Source organism: Agelaius tricolor, unplaced genomic scaffold (genome assembly GCF_023055355.1).
Source record: "Agelaius tricolor isolate 1412-34295 unplaced genomic scaffold, bAgeTri1.0.p SCAF_35, whole genome shotgun sequence".
Classification (NCBI taxonomy): domain Eukaryota; kingdom Metazoa; phylum Chordata; class Aves; order Passeriformes; family Icteridae; genus Agelaius; species Agelaius tricolor.
In genome coordinates, this window is record NW_027269295.1 from 6,426,418 (window position 1) to 6,441,793 (window position 15,376).

The following is a 15,376-nucleotide window of genomic DNA, read 5'->3' on the forward strand; positions in this document are numbered from 1 at the left end:
AGCCACTGCAGGGGGAGCTGGCAGCCAAGCAGCTGTTTGTGTGGGAGGCACCGTGCAGAGTAGCCTGTAGAGCAGCCATGGCAGTAGGCGAGGGCAGCCTACTCTGGTAGGGAGCATCTTGCTCACTCTGGGCGGAGCATCTCTCACTCTGCGGGCGGGGGGAAGTTCTGCTCCCGGGCTGAGCTCCTGTGGGAGCTTCATTAGTGCCTGTAACATCGCGCACTAAATTGAGGATTGATCCGTCCCTTGGATCTGTTCCATAGATCCATTCCCAGGATCCATGCCCAGGTTTGTTATCAGTATCTTTTCTAGCACTCACTGCTGCAGCTGCACACAGGAGTTTTTAAGATCAAGGCCTCTCTCATTTAGGAAAGAGTTACAGGTTCTTTAACCTATAATAAAAGTTGCTCCAATGTGGAGAAAGTGCTTCAGTATCTTTAAGCTGCACTGACACTACCAGGACGCCTCCCCAGTCCCAGGATACTCACAGTCCTGTGGTTCTTTGCCCAGTGAACATCACTGACCTAACCTTAGCAGTTGTGCCAGCATCTTGCTCTCCATTGGATTCTGGCTCACAGATAAAGTCCCCTGTCGTACCAGGCTCTGCTCTCGGCTTGCAGTCTGAAGGCTCTAGGCTTGTAAGGGTCTGCCTTCCCAAGCTGCAGTCCATCTCTTCACTGTGATCCAGTATCCCAGTGTTCTGGGTTTGCAGGGCTTCACTGTCGGCCACAGTCCTCCTCCTCACTGTAATCTTATCTCCTGTCATTTGGGTGCCTGATGTACAAAGTGATGCAGAGTCCCTAGGCAGCTGCAAAGGAGAGCCACTTTATTGCAAAAACCAGGCCTTTCTAAGCAGTTAGGCCTTTATCAGTTATAGTTTTAAATCATAACAAACATAAACTAGTCAACCACCATACACCACGATGTGAACACGCGATGGTTATACAACTTGTTTTTCTACCTCTAATTCAGCTGAGTCACTTTCCCATAGCCCTCTTCTACTTAGCTGTAGTAGCAGGCCTAAGCCATTATTTTACAGAGGTAACAAGGCCCTTAATTTATAAGGTTTTACCTATATGCAAGAGGAAGGGACCTTAAAGTCCATCCAGTTACAGAGGCAGGCACACCTTCCACTATCCCAGGTTGCTCCAAGCCCCATCCAACCTGGCCTTGAACACTTCAAGGGATGGGGCAGCCACAGCTTTCTGAGCAGCCTGTGCCAGGGCCTCAGCACCTTCACAGGGAAGAATTTCTTCCCAATATCCCATCTATCCTTGCCCTCTGTCAGTGAGAAGCCATTCCCCCTTATCCTGACACTCCAGGATGACAGGTACTACAAAAGGAAGGTGACAGAGATTGGGACCAGGAGTCTTTCCTCTTGCTTTGCCCAGCTAAATGGGACTTCAGTCTCAATAATCTGAGATGTCATTTGTCTCTGTCCCTCTGGGGAGCCTCTCAGGAACCCTCGGCCAGTCCTGAGTTGGCAGACACCAGGGGCAACCCCAACCCAGCCGACAGCAGGGAGACACTCTCTGTGCCCCGAGGGTACTGAGGGCACCTGGGCTAGTCGCCTTTGCAGCAGAAGAGACATTAGAGACATCGGTAGAAGATAAAGGGCCAACTCTTAGCACAGGTTAATCCAAGGTTTTATTCTAGGAGTCCCGAAGGAGCTCCTGCACCTCAGGGGGCTTCCTGCTGAGAGCCCCGGGAGATGTGCCAAGGTTACATTTAAAGGGAGGTGGAAACCGAAAGTAGATAACATTTTACAAACCAGTAAGTGACCCTAAGTGATGGGTACTGGGGGATAGACATTTAGGACAGCGTATGGGGCAAGGCTTGGGGGGCTGACCCCTAGCCTCTGGCTAATCACTCGACATCCTGGATCGAAGCTTCTAGATGGGGGGGATGGGATGCTGAGTGATTGACAGAGAGCCAGGGTGGAGGTTTGGGGATGATCTCATCCAGGGAGAGGGATTACACAGGTAAAGGAAGGGGGGTACAGTCTGGGATAAACCATTTGGGAAAAATATGGGGATACAAAACAAAACTACTTCAAAATATTACAAAGTATAAAAACACACTACAACAGTTATTTACTGTATGAACTCAGTGAGGGCATGTGGCAATACCTGCTGTATTATGGATACTGTATTCCATGTTTATTACTTTCCTTCTTTTGCTCCCCATTGACTGCAATGGCAGTGAGGGGAAAACCACATACATCAACACAGAGGGGATCTTCCTTCTGGAGCAGCCTCTAGCTGTGGTTGAAATGTCTCTGAGTGGAAGAAAGGAATATATTGACTCACAACTCACTTGGAAGATGTTTTCTAGAGCTCCTGGAGGTTGATTCAGCGGATGTTTCCTTTGGAAACCTCTGATGTTGCTGTTCCTCTCCCATCTCTACCACTCTCTCCCCACAGCTGTAGTGTTATTGTCCCTCGGTATAAGGTGATCTCCCTCTCTTTTTGCTACTGGGAGGTAATGTAATCTTCCCAGGCAGCTAGGGACAGTACTAGCTGGATCCTGTGTTCTGCTAATTGACAGAGGTGACTAAAGGACACAGACATCAATAGAAAGAATGGTCTTATTTCCCTAGGAATTGCAAGGCAACACAATGGTAAAATGATACATTTCATAAAATAATCAGCTTACTATGCACTTGGGTTTAATGACAAGAAAAAATTAGCAAGGTAATGTGTAGCAGGTCCTGAGCCTGCAAGGGCTCTCTGGTGGGTCAGAAGCCTAAGATAGGAAATGCCAAGTCATGGTGACTGGGCTAGAAGCCCCTCTTCCGCCTTTGGACCCCTGCTTATCTCTCTCTAAGACTATTGGTCACTTTCCTTTAACCCTTGCTATTGAACCATTTCCAAAACCCCTGAATCCTATATAAAGAGCTGCTTTTGCCCAGCTCAGGCAGAATACTGTCACTGGGAACCTTTGCAGAAGAATCAATAAAGACGGTTCTGTGAAACCCCACACAGACTTCTCCTCTCTCTCCCTGCATCTGCCTGCCTAGGCACCTAGCAAACTGAAGAGCTGAAATCACAATGAGCTGATAAGCACTAAAGAGCTGATCTCACTTAAGCTTGCTAAGGTTGCCAGCGGCTAAGAACTGCTTGGGAGCTCAGACAGTCTGTCCCGAACAGGACTGTGCTAGCTGGAACTCGTGTGAGCCTGCTGGGGACAGCCTGAACTCCAGCAAAAGTTCACAATAGTAATGCACCTAATCATTACTATACAAGAAGGAGAAAGAGAATAGTGATTTAGAAAAAATATACCACCAATTCCTGAAATACTTCACCATCATCCACAATTTGCAATCACTGGGGAGCCCCATTTCGCAGAGAGGACCTGGAGAGCTCTTCCTGGCATCTGGGAAAATCCTACGTGGCAAGTTAACCCATAGGTGAGGTCTCCAAATTTGCCCTGAAAGGGAGTTCAGTTTTTATAGGCCCAAATCAGCAAGTCCAAGAAACCTGTTGATATTTTTAGCACAGAAGTGCCTGGGTCTGATGAGCCTACTTCCTGACCACCTGAGGCCAGGACTTGACCACAGCTCAGGCATTGGCTGTGAGGGTTTTCCCTAAAATATCATACAAACAGGCCTCTATTACTGTCAATTGGGAAAATTTCTTAAAATGATACATTTCTTGCAGATAACTACACAAGGTGTAATGAAAGTTTCTAAAGCAACTGGTTTGGTTTTAAACAGCTAGCATAAGTGTCTCAGTCATCTATTTTTAGCTAAATAATACTGCTGTTGTTAGTCACATAGTGCACAGGATTCATCTTTAAAGTCAACTCTGTCTTAGGCCTGCTGCTCAGGCCTTAGCATGGCAATCCTGTTAGCCCATTCTGAAGGGAATTTGATCTAATCCTTCTGGCCTTTCCTGCAGCAAAGAGTGCTCCCTGTCGCCAGGGAATATTTGGCAAGCAACCAAAAGAGAGGAAGTGAAACGATGTTTGCAGCAGGCACCAGTGTGTCTGTGCTGGCCACATCCAGAGTATTCTTGGTATCATGGAATCATTCTGGTTGGCAAAGCCCTCAGATCACGGGGCCCAACCATTCCCCCAGTGCTGCCGAGGCCACCACTGTTATATGCCCCCAAGTACCACATCCACACAGCTTTAAATCCTTCTGGGGAATAGAGATTCCACCACTACCCCTGGGCAGTCTGTGCTAGGGATGGACAGCCTTGTTGTATTGCACTAAATAGTTATTTAGCTATTTGCACTGGGTGTTTGGTAACTTGCACTGTTCACATGTTTTGTATCCTATCACCACATGGTCTTCTCTCCCTCTCCCACCCCCCCCCTCCCAGTGTTGGTGGTGTCTTCCTGGTTTGCCTCTCCCCTTGCCCCTCCTCACTTGTATCCCATTGGCTGCTGCCCCCTTCCTCTGCCCCCTTTCCCCTCAGCTCATAATCCTCCCTGGGAGAAAGCCACTCTATCTTTTCCACCTGGGAAGCCACCTGAACAACTTGGTGTCTTCTATTAATAAAATTGAACCTGGTCCCCACGTGGAGAAGAGCACTTCTCATCTTTTACGTTTTGTCCTATGTAAGATCGTGTGGACTGAGGTCCATAGCTAGCCAGATAGGACCCGAACAGCCCATCAAGCATGGATTCTTACACAGCCTTTCTACTAAGAGATTTCCCATTATCCAGCCTAACACCCCCGTGGTATTACATGAAGCCATTTCCTCTTACACATTTAAAATGGTTCCAATTTTTCCATTCTCTTTTCATCACCACTTTGCATTTTTTCCATCTGTTTTTATGTTCCCTAGGGATGTGAGGTTTTTTTGGGTTTTTTTTTTTTTTTTTTTTTTTTTTTTTTAATTTTATATTTATTCCAGTCTTTTGGCAAAGCTCCTGGCTAACTTGTATGGATGAAGTTGTCACTGCAAGGTTCATCCCTTTATTTTTCATGATTTTGCAGGTATGGTCTGTCTGGCAGTGAAGTCCTGGACAACATGGCCTCCATCTGGGACTTTAACACTGACCATCAGACCCATCTACTGGATTAAGCCTGAGTCATGGTAATAGCACTGATTTAATGGATTTTGTTCCTAAATGGGATTAGCCTTTGTCTTCTCCAGGGAACCAGGTTGCTCCATTAACAATCAGTTGTCAGCAACACACCTTTCTGCTGGAATTCTGGGTAATAGCCACTGGCTCCAACTGATGTGGCTGTACAAACACAGGGAGTTAATTGTTTCTCAGTTGCTCCTGATCAACAACTTTGAGGCTCAGTTTAGAATTGTTTAGAAATAGTGCTGATGATTTCCAAGCTCCCAAGAGACCTATCCAGGCAGTTTGGGATTGAAAATAAGACTTAGACTCTGTTAGAGGAAGAAGGTGGTGGTGGTGGTGGCATGAGGTATGTAGGAACCTGTGCAGAGGTACCTGTGTCCAACAGGAAGTTTATAGCACCACATTAAATCTGATCTTCTAATCATGCAGGAATTTCTTGGGGTTTGCTGTGTTTTCTAGTGAGGTAAGTAATGGGAACAGGTTGAGGCAGGGGCATTAAAAACCCTGGTGATACTGACTAACAGGTGGGGCTGTAGAGGCATTAGCCAAGCCTGGGAATGGTGCTGAGCCCCCGCCTGCCCTTTCCCAGCTGCTGATCGTGGCCAGTGCCATGGCTGTGTACCTCACGGATTACTCTGGAAGGGGGGAGTTCTCCACCAGGCAGAAGCACAGAAGACCAGGTTCCTGCAGATGCTGCTGTGCCTGGCTGATGAGATGAACACCAGCTGGGCTTTATTGCCAAAATAAAACTCCCCAGTTTTCTTATAAACCCCAACAATTTGGTCTCAAGGGCTTTGTTGCTCAGTCTCTGCTTACATTCGTTTGGAGGGGCCATGGTGGTGGGTGGCAGGAGTGCACCTGTGTCCTTTTTCCCCCTTTTCTGTTATGATTGTGGGAAATAACTGGATTTTGGGTGTTTTCCAATGCAGTTTTCTGCAGATCCCAAAAACCCGTTGGAGGGGACATCATTGCTCGTCCTTCCACTACCAAGTGAGAGAAGAGATGGTCATATTCCAGGACCCTTACTTTGGAATGTTTAATGGAATTGGCTAAGTAGCTTATACTTCTGGGGTTTCCACAGTCTGTCCATGGCAGGTCACAGAATCACAGAATCACTAGGTTGGAAGAGACCTTCAAGATCATAGAGTCCAACCTCAACTAAACCATGGTACCGAGTGCCACATCCAGCCAGTCTTGTTTTTAAACACATCCTGGAATGGTGACTCCACCACCTCCCCAGGCAGACCATTCCAGTACTTCATCACCCTTTCCATAAAAAACGTTTTCCTAATATCCAACCTATATTTCCCTTGGCACAGCTTAAGACTGTGTCCTCTCGTTTTGTCAGTTGCTGCCTGCTAAAAGAGACCAACCCCCACCTGACTACAACCACCTTTCAGGAAGCTGTAGAGAGTGATAAGGTCACTTCTGAGTCTCCTTTTCTCCAGGCTAAACAACCCCAGCTCCCTCAGGTGTTCCTCATAGTTTGTTTTGTTCCAAACCCCTCACCAGCTGGTTGCCCTCCCCTGGATGTGCTCAAGCGTCTCAATGTCCTTCCTCAACTGAGGGGCCCAGAACCAGACACAGTACTCAAGTACAGTCCAGGCTGTGCTTCAACTTAGTGCCACTCTGAGCCCTCAGTCTGCAGGGAAATTAACATTTTGGGAAGTTCTTACAGCCCTACATAATGGTTTGTGGATTATGATGATTTTCTGGAAGTAGGCTGTCCATCCTGACCTGTTTTCTTCCCTGTCAGACTGTACCTGCAGAAAGGCTGAAGCAAGACCAGGATCTTTAAAATCTATTACTCTCTGTGTCTTCCCGAGGCTGAAGCCATGTTTGCTATCAATGCTGACAGAGCAGGAGATGATAAAGAGTGAAAACTCCTTTTTAATCCCTTGAATCCCAAGACTCTGTATCTGTAAGATGCTCCTGTCTATGTGGCGCCTTGGGGACGCTTCCCAATGCATTGGGCAGAAGAACCTGTTGTGTGTCACCATGGGAACTGCCAGGACATACTGAGCACAGGCAGAGATGTTGGGAAGAGATCTGTCTTTGGGCAGTAGTCACATATTAGGTCAGTGTGGTTCCTTGGGAACATTCCCAGAGGATCATACCCTTCATGTTTTTCTGGATCCCACCATGGACAGAGGGCAAGTCTTGGTGGCTGCAGTTTGGAACTTGGTGAAATGTAAGTTAAGTTGAAGGGTTTGTCCACTAAGATAGGTGGTGTTTTATAAAAGAAAGCAGAGTGGTATTCCACACAAGGGATTCAGGATTGGTGATGATCCCAGTCCATAAACTTTCTGTTCATTTTCTTTTGGATGCTGCAACCTGTTGGGTTGAGGCAACTGTTCCTTTACATTTCACTTAAATTTTCTGTATTTCATTAAGTCTCCATGGAAATCTGCTTTAATAAAAAGGACCGTGAGGATATTGATGATGTCACATATTCCTGGGATTCACAGGTGCGTGTTCAGACTAAGGATTGTTTTGGATGGAAGAAGTGGCAACAATCTCCCAGTAATGTCAGTCTGGTTTTTCCTTTTCTCCTAATTCTCCTTGGTTTGGGGGTACAGTGCAGCCCTACACTGTATATCCCTTAAAAGACTTCTTAGGGTGTAAAAAGCTTCTTTCATATTCCACAATATTTATTTATAACTCGATTAAAGAGAATAATACCATATCAATGTGGTTTTATTAAGTTCTGATGCCTTAAGGAGCTGGAACAGAGGCTAGACAGACTTAAGAGGAATAAGGTGGATATTTATTGAAGTGCCTTCAAAGGCCAAAACCTGGCAGTACTGGAGCCACAGGTGTGGCTCTGCGCAGATGGGTTCAAGATAGAAGCAAAAGAGGGCTTAGTCATGAGATCTCACCTTTTCATAAGTTTTAGTCCATTTGCATATAGGAGTTAACTGTCCAATAAGTAGCTTCAAATTATTAACTTTTATCCTCCTTGCTTGCTTGCCTGCCCTCCTCTTTTCACATTTATGCTTTGGGCCTGAAGTTTGAAGAGATTGTCCTTGAGTCTCCAGCAAGAATAGGATTTTTTTTTTCTTCACAACCCTGTGAAAAGATTATAGCAACACTTAATATAAAGCTAAAAGCTGCACACCAAAACAGAACAGAAAAACTTAAAACCTAATGTATCACTTCATTTGAATTGGTTAATTAAAGCAAATCATTGATAAGGGGTTTGAGCATCCCTTGGTTGGAGCTGGCAGCTCTTTTTTATTGTCTCTTCATTCTTTTAATTCCTTTTCATTATTTCTTCAGTGGTTACTGAAGAAATTAGGATATACAAGGAGGAGAACGGCATTTTTGCCCTGCCGGACTGGAAAATCCAAGTCTGGTTCCATGGAGAGATTGAGACAGGGAAAGGGAGCTGAGCCTCAAGTAGGGTTTTGGTAGCAGAAATTCAGTGAGGAAGGGAGTGGTTAAAAGCAATGCTGCTGGGTTTGGGTTCTCCCACCCAAAAAAATGATCCTGATTAAAGGGTACTTTAGGAAGCAGCAGAATGTGCTGGGGCTGAGACATAAACTTTCAGGAATTTAGAGATTTTTGAGGAGCTAAGATTTTAGTTAGTTTAGTTAGTTATTGGAGTTAATTAAAATAAATGGCTAGGCCTTGATGAAGTTAAGAGTTAGTAGTTAACTAATAATTGATTGCTTGTCAACACAATGTTTGGTTAGCTGGGTTTATAATGAAGAATATAGAAACTGAAAAATAGCTTTTAGGAACATTAAGACAATTGTAGGCCTCCTCTGTTCTGAAACCAATTGAGGATGGGAATGGGAGTTCTACCAAGGGTTCATTTGTCATATTTGCATTGAAAAGGTAGAAAAGTCAGAAGGAGGAAGACTTCATTTACTTCCTCATTTTGGGACCCCTCCCCATGAAAGGGACCACTGACCTATTTCAAGGAACAAACTACTCATGCTTAATAGCTTTTGAACTAATTACCATACAAATCGGGGAATGGGATGTACCAAAGTTATGAATATGTATTTGTATTTTGGGTATTCAATACTTGTATAAATAAATTGACTCTGTAATCACCTGCAAATTGAGGTGTGTATTTGGGAGGTATCCCACACGTTGCCCAGCGTCACAATAAACATACACTTTCTAACCTTAAACTGTTAGAGAGTTTTTGTCCATTACAGTTGGGTATCAGTACTAGATCAATATCCATAGTTTTTAATAAATCAGGGCTTGTGCTGAGACCCCCAAACCCTGGTCAGGCATGCTGGGCAGTGTCAGATCCACAGGATCACTATGGAGGGACGCTGCTGGGACCCCCCAAATCCCAGCCAGGGATTCTGGGCAGTGCCAGACCTTTGGGACACTATGGAGAGGCTTCACTGCTGACCTAGAGAGTTTTCCCATTATTTTCTGTCATGCTCAGTACCTGGCAGCTTATTATAGCTCCACAAGTTGAAGGTCTTATTGGAGTCGTTGGAATCACAGCAGATTGCAGAATAGACAGTCCAGGAGAGGAAATGAGCTGTTCCACAGACGTATTTTTCCCAATGTGCTTTTAATTTTATGCAGAACCCCTCTCTTTCCCTCAGACCCCATATCCTTTAGCTTTGAGTTTTCTCAAAAAAGTTCCCTGCCTACACCAGAAAAAAATATTCCAAATTATTTATGGTACTCTGGGACTCTCTGATCTGGGCTCAGTTGGCCACTGTCTTGGGTTACAATGTAAGATGTAACCCAAAAGTATGTATTCTATTACCATCTATGTACGCTGCTAAGATGGAGGGGCAATGTTCTTTGTCTTCTCCATGAGTCATCCCTGATAACTCCCTCCAGGGGCTATCTTCTGCTAATGGTCCATCAAGCCTCATCCCATGACTTATAGAATTACATCACACCACTGTGAGATGTTCCACCCAGGGGGAGGAACTGAGCATCCCTGCCTGGATATAGTCTGAGGTTTGGAACACCACAAGCAGCCTTATCCACTGGATTCCGGGAGGACAAGAGCTCGATGAAAACCTCCAGAGAAAGACTAAACCTTTTACAGGATCACCACTTTGACAAAACTACATCCATCACACCAACAGAACTGTAACCACCATTTAATCAGACTGCTACCACCACCCTGACCAACAGGGTTGTATTCTGATTCTGTCTGTTTAAGCCAGTGTTTCTGTACTATTGCCTTTATTTTAATTTTCCTATTAAATTGTAGTTCTGACTCGGAATTTCCCGCGGATTTGCTTTCCAACTAGTACAGCCACTTGGAACACTTGGAAAGGAATTCATCATCTCTTGTGCGCATTGACAAGCTCAACTTGAACATAAGTGAAGAAATAAAAAACAAGCCAATCCAAACCCCTTGGAGAGTGTGGGTGGTACATGGGCAGACCCCCGGGACAGGAACACATACTGGGGGCTGCAGTGCTGGCCTTGCCCAGTGGTGGGGGATAGGGGGAGGGCAGGGGAGGGGAGGGAAGTGTAGGCTTTCCTAACATCACCCTGGCAGCTCTGCAGGGCATCATGGTTGTGTGGTTAGGGTGGACCCCCTCCTCAGAAGGGGGTCTGGGGCATATGGGTAGTGGGTGGAGCTGGGGGGGGGGGTGGGTGGTGGGTCAGGGTGGGTGGTCTCCTGAGGAGAGTGTTCTGGGGGCTCATTAAGGGGGAGCCCCTCAGGAGGAAGAGTTCTGGGAGAGGGTTAGGGTGGACCCCTCTGCAGGAGGGAAACAGGGGTGGAGGAGAGACTTTCCCAGCTGAAGTATTCACTCTTTATTTCCAGATCACAGGATATTCCAAGATGGAAGGGACCCCCAGGGATCATCAAGTCTGACTCTCAAATAATTTTCCTACTTGGGGATTGAACCCACAATCCTGGCATTCTTAGCATCCTGCTCCAGCCAACTGAGCCAGTCTCAGGGTCATAGACAATGTTCTATCTGGGATGGGAATGGCTGGCACCAGCAAAGTAATTCCTGTGCAAATACAGCTCTTTCTTTTATGCTAATACTTAGCATCCTGCTCCAGCCAACTGAGCCAGTCTCAGGGTCATAGACAATGTTCTATCTGGGATGGGAATGGCTGGCACCAGCAAAGTAATTCCTGTGCAAATACAGCTCTTTCTTTTATGCTAATACTCCTTTAAACACCAGACCCTGGAAAGTCTCTGGGACATAACTGGCTGGCACCTGATGATGACAGCAGAGAACTCTTACAATAATGCTGATTTCCTCCCCTCTCCAGCATTTACCCGTGAGAAATACTCACTTGCTGGTAAAGCTGAAATCAGACAAAGTCATCAAAGCAACACTACATATTCATGTAAATGAGTCAACTGAGTCAGGTGCATCTCACTGGGGAGGAACTTCAGGAATTCTGAGCAGTGACTCTAAAATGCACGAATACCCTTCTTCAACCAGTGGGGTACCTGTCTGTCGCAGACATCTTTTCACTAAAAATCCTTTCTTTAGGATTTTTCCTCCTGAGAAGCTAAGAGGCCTCAGAGACAGCATGTAAACAATGGTTATCTGCTGCTGTGGAATGCAACAGGTCCACCTGTGATTGGCCCATCTTGGATGTTTATAATTAATGGCCAATCAAGGACCAAGCTATCTCGGACAGAGTCCAAGAGAGCTGCCTTTGTTATCATTCTTAGCTTAGTTAGCGTCTGAGAAAACCCTGTCCTTCTTTTTCTTTTTAGTATAGTTATAATGTAATATATATATATATCATAAAATAATAAATCAAGCCTTCTGATAATGGAGTCAACATTCTCGTCTCTTCCCTCATCCGAGAACCCCTGTGAACATGGTCACACCTGTCCTTTTTCTCATTGGCTGGGTGTTAGGAACTGTTCAGGAACTCACATTCTTTCTGACCTCCTACCAGGCTCAAACTGACACCTCATTTCCCCTCCCCTTTCTATCCCTCTAAGTAACTAGCATCCGTTAACTCCCTTTTTCCTCCTCCCTCACACTCAGGAGGCCTAGCCTGGTGCAAGTTACATCTTTGCCTGTGTGGCATAAGTACACATTCTTACAGATGAAACAATGGCTGAAGCAAAACATTATTTTATCTCTCAAATACCCAATGGCTGTGAAGGTGCGTGCGCAACATCCCTTTCCAGGGAGAAATGAGCAAAACAAGTCCTGAGAGGTCACTTGGTCCATGGCAAAAGGGTTTTGGAGAGTGTCAATGGATGGTCCTTGCCTGCAGTGGGGCATTTCCTACATGTGTTTACAGCCCAAAATCATGGGAGATGATGAGGCTGGGGCTGCTTTTTTGAGCCCAGAGCTGAGCAGAGCCCTCAGCAACTCCCACCCACTGCCAGGAATGTTCCTTTGATGTTTTCTCCATATGTTCCAGCTGGCCAGGGAGTGTGAGGCTGTAGGAGGCCAGGAGCCACAGAAAACAAACCAGTACCTCTTGTCCTTCTTATTTCCAGGAGATGAACTGTGCCCTGCAGTGTCCTGCCCGTGGCACACAGCATGCAAAACACACATCCCGGCGATGGGAACCCAGTGATGGGCACTGGGATGCCTGGGCAGAGCTTGAATGGACATGGATAAAGGTCTGCCTGTGGTTCTTTAATGATGGACTGCTCTGCACAGGCATCTGGAGATGCTTCAACTCAAACGGATCCCACTGACACCCCAAAAATGTAGCATTGGAATCCCTGGGTAGATAGACAGGGACCTTCACCTATCACGTTCCATCCTGGGCTGCAGGCATCTCACTGGTCTGGAGTCGGGCTGTGTGAGGATCAGACCAATGAGCTATCAAGACCCAGGAGTTTTGAACTCCCTATATATAAGAAGGCTCTCAACAATAAAACATGATGAGAGGAGCAGCGGGTTTGTCTTTACAAACAAGCTGTGAGTTTGCTGGTAGATAAAGCTAGCACTGGGAGATAAAAGAAACAATGACAAGGATTCCACTGATTGATGAATGGAAAAAGATATTTGCTTTTACAAATAAACTTTAGGTTTGCTGATAAATGAAATTTGACATTGAAAGATGAAAGAAACAATGGGGAAGAAAAGCCCCTAAATTCCGCAAGAATTAATAATTAAAAAGGAGGGTTATGCATTAGAGGGAAATCTATGGTATCAGGTGTATCGGGAAGTCTGTACCTCTCAAGTACCTCAGCCAATGGGGAAAGAGAGAAGGGAAATGCGACCAGGAAACTAGGATAAAAAGGAGGCTGCATCCTCCAAAAAATTTGAAAGATTCCAGGGGAATGCCCCATGGCCTCTCCCTTTATTAGAATAAAGTCAAAGGACTCCTCTGTCTCATTTTTGGACATAAACCTCTGGTGTTTGTGGATTAATTTTCCTAACAATGAGTTTTGTCAGATGGAGCTTTGGCGTGTGTGTGTGTGTGTGTGTGTGTGGTCCCTGTATCCAACTACTGACCTCAAGGAACACGTGGCTTATATCGTAATACAAAAATACCCCAAGAAACCAACCAGCACCTGAAAATACTTTCCCGATGGTTTTTTTGGAGGGGCTCAGACAGCAATTCCCTATGCTAACCTGCCAGAGCTCCCACACACCCATCAGGTACCCATTAGGTATGTCGTACCAACCCCAAATCCCAAGCCAATTAAAGTCAAGGGAATTTTCCCTCACAGAAATTAAATCCCAAACAATAGCCATCAGAGGTGCCTTAAAATAAAAGCTTACAGTTGAATAAAGTTTTGTTTGGATGAATTTTGAAGTTGTTCAGGGACCCAGCCAGAACTGATGGAAAGTTTTAACAGGTGGGTCAGACCTGAGGTAACCTGAAGGCAGGTATGTGCATCCCTCTCCTCAGGGAAAACAACTTTCAGAGGCCATTCCTTAGACTCTGAAATGAAATCAGCTTTCTGAGGGAAAGTGATCCTCACCTGGCCACAGGTGCTGCCTCACCAGGAGGCAGGAGAGCATCTGGTCACTTCTCCAGCTTTAAAATATCAAATGAAGCTTGACCTCAAGGTGGCTGACATCAGCTGTGTTGCAGGGAACTCAGTCAAGTGCCCCATAAGAGACATCAGGGTTTTCTGCAGGACAGGAATTAAAAATAGAAAATTCTGTGGAATATAAACCTGTCCTTTTCATGATCCTATTGAGCTTTCTTGGAACCTTTGCTGTTCCTGACAAACCTGGTGTTAAATAGGCAGTTCTGCATGGGAGTATATATGCTTCATGAGGCTATTCCAGCAGAAATTCAGCATGGACTTCAGGATTATAACTATAATTCATCTAAACTAGCAAAGCTGAACCCCAAATTTAGGCACCACACAGAGAACAATCTTTGTGCTGCTGTGCTAGCCAAAGCCCCATGGCTGGGAAATTTCAGCTGCCAAATGTATAGAATTACAATCACAGCAACCAGCATCACCCAAAGGGATACTCCCAAATCCAAGGGTGTAAGTGCTCATGTCCTTACTCTGCTGTTAGTGGTACAAATTCTTCTCCTCAAAGCTGGCACTGACTGGGTGAAAACTAAGAGCAGGAGGGGTGAGAGAATAGATTGGCTCCTCATGGAGTCACTGGGAGATGAGGCTACTGGAATCTAATTTAAATCAATTGAAAAAAATTACTTCCTGGGCAGAAGACAGGAGTTAAAGCAGATCCCTCCTGGCCAGGCTGGTGAGCATTATCTGGATCCATTCTGGGGAAAAACACCCTGCCAGGAGCTCTGACTCTTCTTTTCCTGCTAGCTCCTGAGCAGTGTCAGAGCCAACGTGAGGGAGTTAAAGAGCAAATAAATCCCAAATCCTACAAAGTGAGTAATCCAAAGAAAGAAATGCATTGTTGTCATGAAAAGCTTAAAAATCTGTAAAAATTCTATTACAACAATGTAATGGGATTCCCAGGGATCGCATTATTGCTCTTGGTTCCATTTTTATGTGGTTTTAGTCTCGGCTGGCAGCTTGTAGAACTTCTGCTGAGATTTAGAGGTCAATGAGGGGTGGTTTTGGATTGACCTTCACCTCTTTCTCCACTTTGTGCAAACAAACTTAGGCCAATGCAGTTAAATTCTGTTTGTGCACATGTATGGGAGAGACCCTGGCATCAGGAAGCACTGATTCCCGCAGCTGTGCCATCCAGAATGTGCTGAGCTGACCACAGGGAAAAAGCTGCATTCTGAGTGTGACCCCTCTGCCAACATTCTGCTCTCCAGGCAGGAATTTTTCTCACATTGCAGTCATTCCAGTCATTCTCTTACCATCACAGGGAGCAAGTTTACAACCCCTCACAGGGTTTGTACCTGCCCTCAGTGTGGTACAGATCTGCATGCTCTTAGTCCCTTCCCTGCAGGTCACTGAGCACTGACAGATAGAGGGGTCAGCTCAGGACATCCCGTG

At 45.6% G+C, this 15,376-nt stretch overlaps 1 pseudogene; it reads left to right on the forward strand.

Moving 5' to 3' along the window:
- The window catches only part of LOC139602666 (DNA repair protein RAD51 homolog 1-like), a 28,759-nt pseudogene extending 23,559 nt beyond the window's left edge, over positions 1-5,200 (forward strand).
- The last annotated feature ends 10,176 nt before the right edge of the window (positions 5,201-15,376 follow it).